The following is a 14,939-nucleotide window of genomic DNA, read 5'->3' as shown; positions in this document are numbered from 1 at the left end:
ATATATATATATATATATCGGATCTGCTACGTAGCTCGAATTGTCGAGCTCGAAATTAGCTCGAATCCAATTTCAGAAGCAGAGAAGGAGAAGAGAAGGAAGGAGGAGGAGGAGGAGGACTGGAGGGGGCATAATCACAAGGGGAGAAGAGAAAGAAGGAGGAGGAGGAGGAGGAAGGAGGAAGGAGGAAGGGGAGGGGCTCAGCCGATGGCAGTGGTGCTACGACGAAGGGAAGGGGCTCGGCGGGACCGGAGGCGACGGCGGTGGTGCTGCGACGATCACTGGTACTGCGACGAAGCGGAGGGGCTCGACCGACGGCAGAAGCGAAGGGGCCCTCTCTTTTCTCCATTCCCTCTTCCTCTCCTCTTTCTCTTCTCCTCTCTTCTTCCTCTCTTCTCTCCCTCTTTCTCCTCTGTTTCAGACCACTCAAAACTCCCAAAACGACATTCGAGCCAAGATTTTCGAGCTACGGCTCATTTTCCTATATATATACATTAAAAAAAAAAACTATAAATAAGCCATACCCAAAAGCTACCTACTATTTTACTTACAATAAAAATAAAAATAAAAATAAAAATAAAAAATTGGTGGGTAAGTTATATTTTATTGAGATTTGAATAAAATATAATAAATTTTGTGATTTTAATATAATTGTATCGATTCATTTTAATAAGGTTGAAGTGATTGGAACCAATGTAAATTATGTAAAATTACAAAGATAAAATACACATTTAGTGTAAAAGAAATACCAACACAATTTTTAATTTATTTATATGACTCACAAATTACGGATGAAAATGAGAATAAGTGTTATATGAATTAAAACTTTAAAAATATTTAATATAAGTATGTCAAACTTGTGTAGCTTATAGTATATTTCTGAACCTCAATAAAAGTTAATCCCATTAAATATGAATAATTTATTATTTGAATTCTTATAATAATTTTTTGAGAGATTTATTAGAAAATCATTTTTTAAGTGTTTGTATCTCAATTAGTCTATAAGATATTTTTATATTCCAATAAGTCATATTATGTAAATATTTGATATATCAAATCATAATTCTCATATTTAAGATATTTTATGGACATTTCTACCCTTACAAATATTTTTTGAATAGTTAGCAATTTGGTAATGTGAACATTCATATTTTACAATATGAAGATTCACATTGACATGTTAACATTCACATTGATGATTAAACATTCATATTGACGGTGTGAACATTCACATTACAGAACATTCACACTGTAAATGTGAATATTATTAATGGTATTTTGATAATTATGTCACTCATAAGACTTATTAGAATATTAAAAAATAATTTGAATTAAATAGAATATAAGTAGGTAAAAAAGATTTATGAAAAAGTATCTCTAATTTTTTATATATGTAATTTTAGTAATTCTATATACGTAATTTTTTATTTTTTTTTCAAAAAAATGTGGGTACTCGCAAATAAAATTTTGTGCAAGCCCTAACAAATTTCAAAAGCACTTCTTCTTCACCTTTTAAATAATTAGTTTTTTTTAAAATTTATTTAAATTATTTTTGTCTAATAAATTATAAACAAAAAGTATACTAAATTGTTTAACACACTACTCTCAAAAAATAAAAAATAGTAAACAACTCAAACGAATTGCAACAACCGTCCCCAATAACACATATTAAAATTATTATAATAAACAGTGCATAAGTTATTAATTTGGGATTTATTGGTGCATCCCCCTAACTAAAATTTATTTGAACCACAACTTTAGAGGTCTTGTTTGGCAAGATGATTGAGATTAATTTAGTTCATTAAAAGATAAAATAGATTAAAAAAATAAATAAGATAAAATATCACATTCAAATTATAATTATTTTATTTTTTTTCTTACAAAATTAAAAAAGAATAAATAAAAAAAATAAAAGCTTCATAGAAAATGATTTTTTTTTTAACTAAACTAAAATAATTAAAAAAAATTGTAAAAAAATTCTTCCTAAACGGAGGCAGAATATACACCAGAAAGAGATATGTATTATAGCGTGTATGCAATGACAGGAATAAGGACATAAAAAATAAGAAGAAAAAAAAGGTCCACATCATTTTACATTTTGGGCAGGTTTCTGAATTGAGTAAAGTTAGGGATTCTTATATTCTATTAATATTTTTATTAAATATTTGAGGTTTATATGATGTGAGTTCTATATTTATGTGAGATATTGGTAAAAATTTAGTGAAATATTTAGGATTCCTACCATTTTTCTTCTGGATTTGGAGGACTCTTCTCTCAATTTAATAATTTGAATTATTTATTTTATAAAATTTTTCATATATGTTATTTATAAAAAAAAAAAATTAGATGGATCTGATATGTACATGTTTAATTTATCTCATTTATTACTAAAAAATAAATAATTTATTTTAAAAAACACTAATTTTTTTAATAAATATGATAAATTAAATATGTTACGATTATTAAATCGATTTAATTTTTTATGTGAGTGATATACATAAAAAGTCTTGTATAATAAATAGTTTAAATTATCGAAATGAAATATGTGATTATGACGACCACCTCGTTAATTAAGAAAATTAATTATATTTTGATTATGTGTTTATTGTTAATTATGTGATTATGTGTTGTTGATTGCCATGTGACCCATGGATATTATTCTTGACCTCTTTACACAGTTGTTATTCACTGGACTCTAGTTCACTATTTACTATATATATGCAGGTGATTGAGAACCGAATCAAAGATAGTTGCGTCGACCCAAACCCATGTTTTGTCAAGCCAATTATTGTGCCTTATCGCGAGGTTCCGAACCAACATGTGTCAAGGCTTTTTGGGTGGTTCAAATTCACTCCTTTGATATTGCTCGAGTGAAAAGAATGTTTTATGACTTTTGTTAATATTGTTTTTAATAATGAGATTTAATTCCCTAACTTGTGTTTTGTCTTGTATATATGTGTTTTATGGACATAAGTTTTTGTGTATATAACTATGTATATAAAAGTTTATTTCCGTTCAGGTCCTTACAGCTCATTGGACGATATATGTTATTATTGAATGGCTTCTGCTAGCCCCTTTATATTGTGTTATTGTCATTATTGTTAAATAGGCATTCAGTAATCACGGATTACTGGCCGATTACGATGTTAAACCTATAGGAACGGGTTTGGGTCGTGACAGTAATGAATCCCATAGACCTTAACAACAGCCCTACAGAAGTCCATCCCTTATATTTTATATTATTATGCACTTGACAGTCATACCTCTTATCATTCTTATTAATTTAATAATTGTTAGATGTTGTTGGCAAAAATTTGATGTAGATGAAATCGACAAGGAAAAAGCGACAAAGAAACTAATTTTTGCAAACAATAACTAAATCGAGTAATGTGTGTCCTATACCTTGACAGTTTCAATGACTTCTTTGGAGGCTGTAATGTGAAGAAACAAACACAAACAAACTAAAATTTGATTAAATAACACTTAAACTTGTCATTTAATTACAAGAATCAAATTACAAGTTTAAATATGATAATAATCGACGTTATCGAATTGACTTCAAAAGCTGAATTACAGATGAACAACAACTAAGTTAAGATAGACTACTCCTAGATAAGTTACATTAGTCATACAGAGAATAAACTATTCTTATAATATGTTAAAGTAATCTACTCTTAATTGAACTCATGTTGAACATTGATGATTGGTTGCCCACTATTTGTCTTCTTCTAGGCAATTTATAGGCATTGATCTTCGGGTAACTGCACCAAGGCAGTTTTCCAATCCATATGCACAATTAATAGAAGTTACAACTCCCTCATTTGTGCCACACATTGTACCACCTACTAGCCCACTATTTGCAAAGTTGTTATGTATATCTTGCATTTCATTAAAACAAACAAAAACAACAACAACAACAACAATAATAATAATAATTAAAATATAAATATATATGGGGTCATAATTATATGTTAAAAATAATTTAAGGTCTAAATTAATAGATCAAAATCGACAGGCCACAATCAATGAAATTAAACTTGGCCATAATCGACAAGCTACAATAGATTAAATGGGACTTGGCCATAATTAACAAGTCATAATCCATAAAAAATTATTTTTTAGTGTCAACAATGCCCAACAATGCCCCCCTCATTTAAGGTAAAAGTGAGTTTTGCCTTCAATGAATTAAAGGATAAAATTCGGGCTAACTAATATGACATTTTTTACCATTGTTGTTTTGCAAACCATATCATAAAGATTAACTTTTGATGTAGTCCACACATCCACAGTGGATGTTAAATTCCAAAACTCACATGGTTCAATATAATAAATAAAATTCATAAAATTTGACACTTTGAATAATGTTAAAAAATTCACATTCAACATATGTGAATTGTTCATAATTTTCAACCACTTTTGGCCTGAAAGCATGCCCACCCATGATATATTTTTTAGCCATCTTTGACTTAAAATTATGCCCCCAAGTAAATCTTCACCATCATCTTGTGATGGATTTTTGACATTTTTCGAGAGAATATGCTGTTTTTAAATTTTAGCCATTAATGGCGTATGAAAACTCTCCAAAGTCATGTTATCTTCATGACTCGGTGTGTTGATCCCTCGAATCATGTTATTTTCGTACCTTGGCTCTTCATGAGCTTGAAATTAAATATGGCATTAAATTCTTCAAACAATTCTTGCTTTCCATGTGGAAGCATGCTTTCCAATAATTGTTCTATTCGAAGAAGAAGAGCAGTTTTTATTTTTATGAATGAGCAACTAGTTTTGTCACAACCTCAAACCCACCCCTAAAAGTTTGGGCATGACCCGTTCGAAAACAAACATTTAGCCTGTTGTATATAACATACGGGGCCTTATCGGAAGCATATAGTAAGAAAATAACAATACATATAATCTCCATTGAGCTACATCTATATGCCAGGACCTCATATGCATCACATGCACCATAGAAAATAGATAAGGTTCCAAACTATATCTCGCAGTATCGGTTATATACAAACATACATACAGTTCCAGCCCCACCATGGGCTTATACAAAAATCATTGAAGTTCTATACATTCAACCTCAATTGGGTAATCAAAAGTAAGCAAACACCTTAACAGACTTTACATAAGTAAATGGCTTCGTGCAGTGCCTGGACCCACAGAGGTTGACAAAAGAAAATGGTGGCATGGCTAGGACTGACCACCTGGTTGGCTACCTACAGAAACAGACATAACACAGAGTGAGCCAAGCTCAGTGAATAGTAATACATAAATAAAACAATGCTCGACTTGAAATATAATACATCAAAGCATAAAAAGATACACACATAGTTGGTCTGAATCCGTATTAATTCCATGACGGCCTTGGCCCATTCTTGAAACATGGTAGCTTACAACATGATATCTTGAAACATGATGGCTATAAGCCCTTCGACGTAATGGCACAAGGCCCTTAAACATGGTGGCGTTAAGCCCTTGAACATAGTGGCACGAGGCCCTTACATAAGTTGGCATTAAGCCCTTAAATAAGTTGGCATTAAGCCCTTGAATCATGTGGCATTAAGCCCTTGAATCATGCTTGTATGAACTCAAAAGGTGTCTCACACGGACTCTAGAGGTGACTCACATCGTAGCACTTAGTTTCGTGTAGCACTTTGTTTCATATTATCATAATAGAATAACTTGGCTTCAGAGTCTTACTGAATGAACGTTTCTTATCTTTCCCATTTCTTTCTTTACATACATTGAAACATAGCATACTTGCATTTCAGGCATAAACATAATACTTATGACAATCACTAGCTACATTTGAAGCATATAATGGTACTACTACTCACAGTGTTATGATGATGTGCTTGTTCCTCCCGTAGTGTGCCCTGCACACATTCAAACTTACAAATTAGTTCACTTCTCTTTGTTAAATCCTCTCTTGGTTCAATTCACTTCGAATGAATTTTACACATGTTGGTAGGCATAAAATGCAAATTCTAAAAATATCTGAGGGTTCAGCACGCAAAACAGAGAAACCCGTATTTTTCCACATGTGCCGCACGTGCGGCTGGGATCCCCGCACGTGCGGCGGCTGGTCCCGCACGTGCCTTTTAGGCAGAATCAAAGCCCCAAATTTGTTCTTCTCCGGCACATGCGGCCACAACCCCCGCACGTGCGGCGATTGGCTCCCGCACGTGCTGCCATGAATCCCGCACGTGCGGCGATTCTGCAATTTCAATCCGAATTTTGCTTCAAAATCACACTCTTTTGGGACACTTCCACAAGGCTCAAATTAACATGTTTAATCGATAAAACATAACCTAAAACTCATGTTAATAGGATCTCCAAATACATACATATCAATCTAGACATAAACTAGATTCTTGATTCTCAAACATAACTAAACTTTCTTATGAATTCCATCACATATATATGCATAGTGAGTTCTTCATAATTCTCATGAGAAACAAAAGATAATTTCTCCACATATATGCATAGACAACTTAGTTCAAAATCATCCAATTTTAAAAGCATGTTCCAAGTCCAGATTGTACAATTATGATGGAATCACACTCAAATTCAAGAGAGGAGTTAGAGAAGCTAAAGAACTTACTTCTGAGCTTAGATCTTTCCAATTCTCTCTAGATTATTCAATCTCTAATCTTGTTGAAGTTTCCCCTCTAGGTTTTCTCTCACTCAATCCTTCCTTGTTCCACTCTTCCCTTCACTTGTCTCCCAAGGGGGTTTTATGAGAATTCCTAAGTCTTCTTCAAAGAGGCTTCTCATAGACATATATATATATACATATATTGAATAAAGACAAAAATCAATCATTCAAACATCAGAAATTGAAATTTCCCAAACATGCTTAATATTACATAAAAATTATGCTGATCATATATATATAATCAATTTCAGTTAGTTAAGCCCCTAAGGCTTTCAATTTCTGCTTCTAACTTAGAGATATAACAGATATTTTCCCTTGTTGAACAGATGAATATCCTTAAACATGGGGCTTACTTACTTAGCCTCAATTTCTCATGGAATTTCACAACAAGCATTCAAAAACACAGAATAGGGTCTGAAAATATATTAGAAAACATGTACGATGGTCGGGTTATTACAAGTTTGGCCCAAGTCTGAATCTCCATGCAGATCCATGTGATGTCCCGAGTCTTGGACTTGAATAGTATTGTGTAGTAGGGTAGTATGTATTACTTTTGGCGTTTTGTTTATCGTTTAGGTCATTGAGATTTCTTTATACTTTTACTTAACCTCTTGTCACTTTTCCGGGTTGAAAATTTTGAGTTTTAAACATTGGAATTTGTCTTTGGTTGCAAAATCAAACTTTGGGTTTTTGAGCAAAACCGTTTACGCGAAATTGGGAATCGCTCGAGCAGATCCTTATAGAGTTTTTCTGGTTTTTCAAAGTTTTCTAGGTAGAAAATTTCTTGAGTGGATTTTAGTGAAATTTTTTGAGGACTTTCTAGAACAATTCGCTTATGAGGCAAAAAATTTCGCTCTTACGGATTTCAGTGTGTCTATCTCAAATTCCGTGCTCTTTTCCTCAAAACTAATGCCAAAAACGTCTTTTGCATAGATTTTCACTCCTCTTTCTTTCTATACTCATCTTTTCTCTCCCTTCTCTCTATAAACACACCAAAATCCAACTTCTCTCTAAGATTTAACTCAAATCTTCAAGAGTTTGAGGGGACTTTTTACACCAAATCGAAAAGGGCGACGAGGGCTACGTTTATAACTGATTGGATCGAGTTTTCTTCAACCTTGAGTTCTATGGTTTTTTTCCTCTTCATCTCTCAAGCTTGAAGTAGAGATAATCTTTGAATTATATATATGTTTTTACAAGATTATGCTTGTTTGAAGCATTTATTATATGTTTGAGTTATGATTTTGGGTTGTTAAACCCTGGATGATGTTAAAAGATAATTTTATCTATTTTTTCCAAAACTTTTAAAAATATGAGCTATGATCTAAGGTGTGGATATTGTTTTGGAAAAATCTTTTCAAAAATGGAACAAAAACCTTGTTTTGGTGGAAATCCTAGAATTTGGAAAATTTGGAAAAAAGTGAGATATTGTAAAATTGATGCTTGATAAATTGTTATGTGAGTAAATGATGGAGGAAATTTCTATAGTTGTATCAAATGAAGAAATTTCATGAGAAAATGAAAAATTGTTGATTTAGAAAGCTTAAGGAATAGCTTATTGTTGTTGTTTTGGAAGGACCAAACGCAAAAAATGATGATTAATATATGAAAAATTCATTGTAACACACCTTTACAGGTCATCGATGTTGTCCGCTTTGGGCCATACCCGCATGGATTTGTTCTTCCCAATGGGTCATCCATTCCAGAATTACTCCAGCCTAAGCACGCTTAACTGGGGAGTTCTGCTAGGGATTTCACCACCCTGGAAAAGGCCTCAACGCTATATAAAGGTCCAAGTTTTTACTTTTATAGCCTAGGAACTTCTTCGCCATTCCCGATGTGGGATACCTGGACCTTATTATCCACCTCCTTTAGGATTGCACGTCTCCGTGCAGTAGCCTGCCAGCTCACAAGCCTGTCCACATATATCGAGAGATGCCAAGAGCCCACACTCGATACTCTAGAGAGTCGATTTTGATACCATTTATAACGTCCCAACCCTTCACATGTCATCGATATTGTTCATTTTCGCCTATGCCCACACAGATTTGTTCTTCTCAATGGGTCATCCATCCCAGAACTACTCCAGCCTAAGCACACTTAACTAGGGAGTTCTACTAGGGATTTCACTACCCTGGAAAAAGCCTCGATGCTATATAAAGATCTAGGTTTTTACTTTTATAGCTTAGGAACTTTCTCTTTATTCTCGATGTGGGACACCGGGACCTTACATGCATGAAGGTTGATATTGTATTATTTTATCTCTTGTAAGTGTATTATGATGTTATAATGACAAGAGATGTGGGAATTTGATCACAATAGAGAATTATGTGGTGAAATTGAAAATAGACTATATTAATGCATTGTACATTTTGCATCGCTATTCCATTTTGTCATGGTTGCAATTGATTTTGAATCTTGCATTGGAAAAGTATTGTTTTGAGAAAGGAAATTGTTTGTGAAACAAGGTCATTTTAGATTTGTTTTGGGGTAAACACGTTAGTAAGTTCGGATAGGGGGTGTAGTTGGTATTGGTTAAGTTGGCCTAAGTGTCCGTATTGAAAGACCGAAAACACGGGCAGATAAGGTACCACGTGCCTTCTGGTTAGCAACCGGTAAAGTGGGGATTGATAGTGCTTGTTATGCTTACTTGCAGACACTAGCCTAGGGATTACCTGAATTGTATTTACTGCCCTTTCGAACAACATTGAAATTATTGAATTGTTAAATTCTCAAATTGCATTGTGCACAAAAGTTTCAAAAAATAGAGATGTATGTTTTTGAACATGGCATAGCATATGCATTCATCATAGGAGATTGTACAAAATGTATATATTTTGTTAAGATTTTTCCACCGGGTTTTGTGCTCACCCTGTGAGATTTTATGCAGCAAAGGATGTGGTGATCTTGCCGAGTTAAAGGCGTGAAACATATTTTGAGAGCAAAAGGCTCTTTTATTTTTTTGTAATTATTTTGGTAAGCCAAGGGCTTTATATGTATGGGTTTGAAAATCACTTTTGTGTAACCAGGCTTAAGCCTTAGAATTTGTAGCCCTTAAGGGCATTAATTTGTACTTGATTTATTGTGCGACATGCTATAGGTCCATATTCTAAAAATGTTGAATATATACTCGCGTGTGGAATATTTTTTTTGTAAATCTCTTGATATTTAATAAATACACATGTTAGAGATTAATGATGATGTCTATGTTGAGGCTTTATATTTCTTATATATATTAAGCATTAGAGGGGTTGTTTTGGAAAGAAGATAATATAATTGAAAGTTGATGAATCTATTTTGTGTTAATTATTCGGGGCGTTGCAATCCATTTGCTCCTTCTTTGCCATCATTCTAAATTATACAGGTCCCACTGGGCGTACCAAAAATATGTTAGTAAAAATCTGGTTTTGATGAAATCGACAGGGAAAAATCGATAAAGAAATCAATTTTTGCAAACAACTACTAAATCAAGCAATGTGGTTAGTGTCCTATGCTTTGACAGTTTCAAAGATTTCTTTAGAGGCTGTAATGTGAAGAAACAAACACAAACAAACTGAAAAATTGATTGAATAACATTTAAACCTGTCACTTAATTACAAGAATCAAATTACAAGTTCAAATATGATTACAATTGACGGGGCTAAACTGAATACAAAAGCTGAGTTACAGATGAACTACTCCTAAGTTAACATAAATTACTCATAGATAAGTTAAACTACTTCTAGAGAGAATAAACTACTCCTATGATATGTTAAAGTAATCGACTCTAATTGAACTCATGTTAAATATTGATGATTGATTGCCACTGTTCGTATATTCTAATCGATTTATAGGCATTGATCTTCGAGTAGCTGCACCAAGACAGTTTTCCAATCTATATGCGCAGTTAATAGAAGTTACAACTCCCTCATTTGTGCCACACATTGTACCACCTACTAGCCCACAATTTGCAAAGTTGTTGTGTATGTCCTGCATTTCAACAAAACAAACAACAACAACAACAACAATAATAATAATAATAATAATATAACATATAAATATATATATGTGGCTATAATTTTATATTAAAAATAATTTATGGTCTAAATCGACAGGCCGCAATCAATAAAATTAGATTCGATCATAATCGACAAGTCACAATAAATTAAACAGGACTAGGCTATAATTAATAAGTCATAATTGATAGAAAAATAGTTTTTAGTATCAAGAGATATATATCCTATTTATATATATTTATTTATACTATAAAATGTATGTAAGATGTGAATGCACCAAGCCTAATAAAATCTAATATGGTAGTGAATGGATGCGTGTTGGTCTGTGCTTCTGTGTGTGTGCTTGACTTTTTGTGGGTCGAAACAATTTGCTCATGCGGCGGGTGTGCGTGGGACACATTTACAATGCATGTAGACAGTCCAATTCTTGTTGCCATGTTGTTGACTCACAGTTGAGACCTAGCTTGAGCTTGGAAGGTTTTTTATTTTTTGAGTTTGCTTAAATTAATTTCATATAGTCATAACTCTTTAGTCTTCATTTCTTGAAATCATTTATAATAATAGTTCTAGTATATGTTACCTTAGTTTGGGATTCTTTCTTGGTTTTGTATCACATGTAAGTTAATTTTATGATTATATAACTTTTTAGATTATCAATTTTAAGTACATTGAGTTAAGTTGTAAATATGTTTTGGTACAACTTTTAATAATTTGTGAAAAAAGTTGCACATATTTGGTTAAATGAGGTTGTTTGTTAACGTTATTTCTAACTTTTTGTTTACAAAAAATATGTTTAGTGTACAAAAATATTTTGAAAATAAACTAAAATAAAAATAGAGAAATATATTTGATGAATTGTTAGAAATGATGGCCAATGATAGAGGGTGAAAAGTGGCTGGAGGTGGTGATCGACAGTAAGGATGACTGAGGGTCAGCCCCGTGATGGCTGGCTGTGTTTGGTGGCCGATAGTTGCAAAGGTGATGGTCAAAAGTAGCGGGTGGGAAAGAAATAAAATGGTAACGCCTATTTTTGAAAATAAGGGATTGTTTGGGATGATCTAAATAAGTGCACTTTTTAATTTTTTATGAAATATGAATTGGATTTGGATTGGGTTTAAAGTGGTGTGTTAGAGAAATGATGTGACTTAAATAAGATGATATAACTTAAATAAGATAGTGATTTTTTGACTTTTTTGAAACTTGCCAAACCAGCCCTAAGTGAAACACAGCTTTTTCATTTAATTTTTTTTTTAAATCAATTTATTTTTTTGACAACAAAGAATATATCAAAGAAATTTTTAATTTTAATTTTCATAAAATTTCAAAACGACGGAAAATAAGAAACAAAATGATTAACAAACAAAAACTATCACACAGTATTTTATAGTCCAAATATTGATAATACTTTTAAAAGTCATAATTATGATTTAAAAACAAAATATTTTTTTTTCAAGGTTTTAAATAAGTTAAAGAAAGTAACAAATTACAATTTTAAAAAAATCTCTATTTTTGGCCAAATAAATTTAAAAAGTTAAATAAATTATAATTTACAATTACAATCAGACATCATTTAATATATCTGAACACATAAATTTAAATCGTTCATTAGAGATCCCAACATAAGAGACTAGAAGGAAATGTTGAAATATGAACCTTATTATTTATTTTTTAGTATATATTACATATTTTGTGATAAATATTACATAATTTTTTTAGTGAAGTTATGATATGGTACTGGCCTTGTTTGGGAACTGGCTTTTTTAATAACTTTTTGACTTTTTAACTAAAATATGATGTAAAAAAAACTAGCATGTTTGGGATATTTTTTTGACTTTTTACGAAAAAATGTGCAAAAAGCAGAGGGAAAAGAAAATTTTTGACTTTTTTGTATAAGTTGTTGGCTTTTTGACTTTTTTAGTAACTTTTTGACTTTTTGACTAAACCGGTCGCTTCCCAAACGACGCCTGAGTTGCCTCCAGTTAAGTTATTGGATCAGACGATGTTGTAAGGCCTACCATGAATCCCATTTTGATTATCCAAATCACTAATTTTTAAGATCACTTTATGTAGATCACTCATATAAAAAATCAAGAGAATGTCAAAAAAGTATAAAGATGGTAAAATAATTTGAAATTCATAAAAATACAAGTGGCTCATGAACTAATTTGTGCAAAAAAAATAATATACTTTCATATATTTGAAATTATTTTACTATCTTTCCACTTCCCCCCCTCCCCCCTAAGAAATCAGGTTAATATAATACCCATAACTATATAATTTTATTATATTTGTTTATGAAAAAATGAATGACAGTAAAGATTTTGAAAATACATCGTATATTTTTTTTTTGGAGAAATATGTGATAAAATTATGTATCTTTGTATATCATATTGACATGTGTGTGTGTGCGCGCGGGGGTGGGAGGGGAAAGTGACTTAAAAGGTTAATAGTTCGGATGATTGAAACAGAATCCCATGAACCTGAATAGTGTCGTCCGGTCCAATGGCTAGACTGAAGACAAGTAATCCCCTTATGATAATTTGTGTTTCAAAAATGAATTGTGCATTTTTGTAGTTAAAAAATATTTGGATGAAAAAAATTCTTTAGCATAACTATAAAAAATAGAAATTTACATATTAGATATTTTTTTTAAATTAATTATAAATTCATGATAAAATTTATAATTTTATTTTTTAATATTTATAAAATTTACCATTAATCTAAAAATATTTTTTTTATTAAGATACCCATTGAAGTGAAATTATCCCCCCAAAATAGAGTAGATAACTTTGAGGTATTTAGGTTAAAAGTTAATTTTTAAAATTTTTTAAAATATATATATATATATATATAATAGAGATATAATCTGACCTAAAAAAATTAAAAAGTCAAAAAACTATTTTAACTAACTTGCAAAAACAGGCCTTTATTTCACAAAAATATATAACATGTATTATAAAGGCACTGGTCCCCTCTAATCCCATATTAGATTAGAGAGTGTTGTTGGGCTTGTGGGGTTCACCATGGGTATCGTTTTGATAATTCGAACCGTTCAATGTGTATAACTCGTCAAATACTACATATTTATAAAAAATCATATTTATTGGATATCGATAGCTATCTCATCGATAAGTTTTCTGTCAACCGTTTATTTTTTTTACCGCCTATTTTTTTTATACAAAACTGATTTAATTACGTAACTATCGATATCTAATCAACGTAATTTTTTATAAACATATAATACTCGACAAGTTCTATATATTTAACTATTTAAATTATTAAAATAAGATCCATAATAAGTCCTTACTGGCACCACCTCACCTTTCAATTTGATTTGAGACGAAAGGAAAGGCAGGCTTGTTATAAAAATACCTACTAAAATGCATATTCAAACTCCGTTTCAGAAATTGATTATTTTAATTATTTATATTTTTTTAATATAAATAAATAAAAGATTAAAAAAAATTAATAATTTATATTGTGACTCGAAACCGACATAAATGATTGCATGCTGAAAAAATTTTCTTCTTGGGATTCCAAACCAATCATAAAAATAATACAAAACCGAGTAGGCACAAGTCCCTATCCACGGGTACAACTCATTAAAAGTGATGGACAGGTAAGATTAAAACCGCATAAAATAATTCGGTGCATTTGGTTTCAATTTTTTGAAAGACAAATTATACAAATAGTTCTTATAGTTTGGGGTTTGTGTCACTTTTGATTACTGATTTTTTAATTGTAACATATTTAATCCTGAATTTTGTATCTTGTTCAAAATAAGGACAATTGAAGATATTATTAGATTTTTCAAGGGTAAAATTGTTAATTTGATAAAATATAAACTAATTTAATAAAAATAAATGCCAAACAAATATTTTTAAATTTTTAAAAATTATTTCTATCTACTAAAAATAAATTTATGTAAAATTGATAAATCTTTTAGACATTTATTTATTTGTTTTACCAAATTAACTTTTATTATGTGTTTGGATGATGATCATATAAAATTAATTTAAAAAAATTAATCATGTAATTTTTATTAATTTTACATAATTTTATCATTGGTGGATAAAAATAATTTTAAAAAAATTAAAAATATTTTAATGACATTTATTTTTGCCAAATTAGTTTATATTTTATCAAATTAACGATTTTGCCCTTGAAAAATCTAATGATATTTTCAATTGTTCTTATTTGGAACAAGATTCAAAATTCAGGGTCAAATGTGTCACAATTAAAAAGTCAGGGACCAAAGTGACACAAGCCTCAAACTATAG

Source organism: Camellia sinensis, chromosome 8 (assembly GCF_055761805.1).
Source record: "Camellia sinensis isolate YWXY chromosome 8, ASM5576180v1, whole genome shotgun sequence".
Classification (NCBI taxonomy): Eukaryota; Viridiplantae; Streptophyta; class Magnoliopsida; order Ericales; family Theaceae; genus Camellia; species Camellia sinensis.
This window is presented reverse-complemented; position numbering follows the sequence as displayed.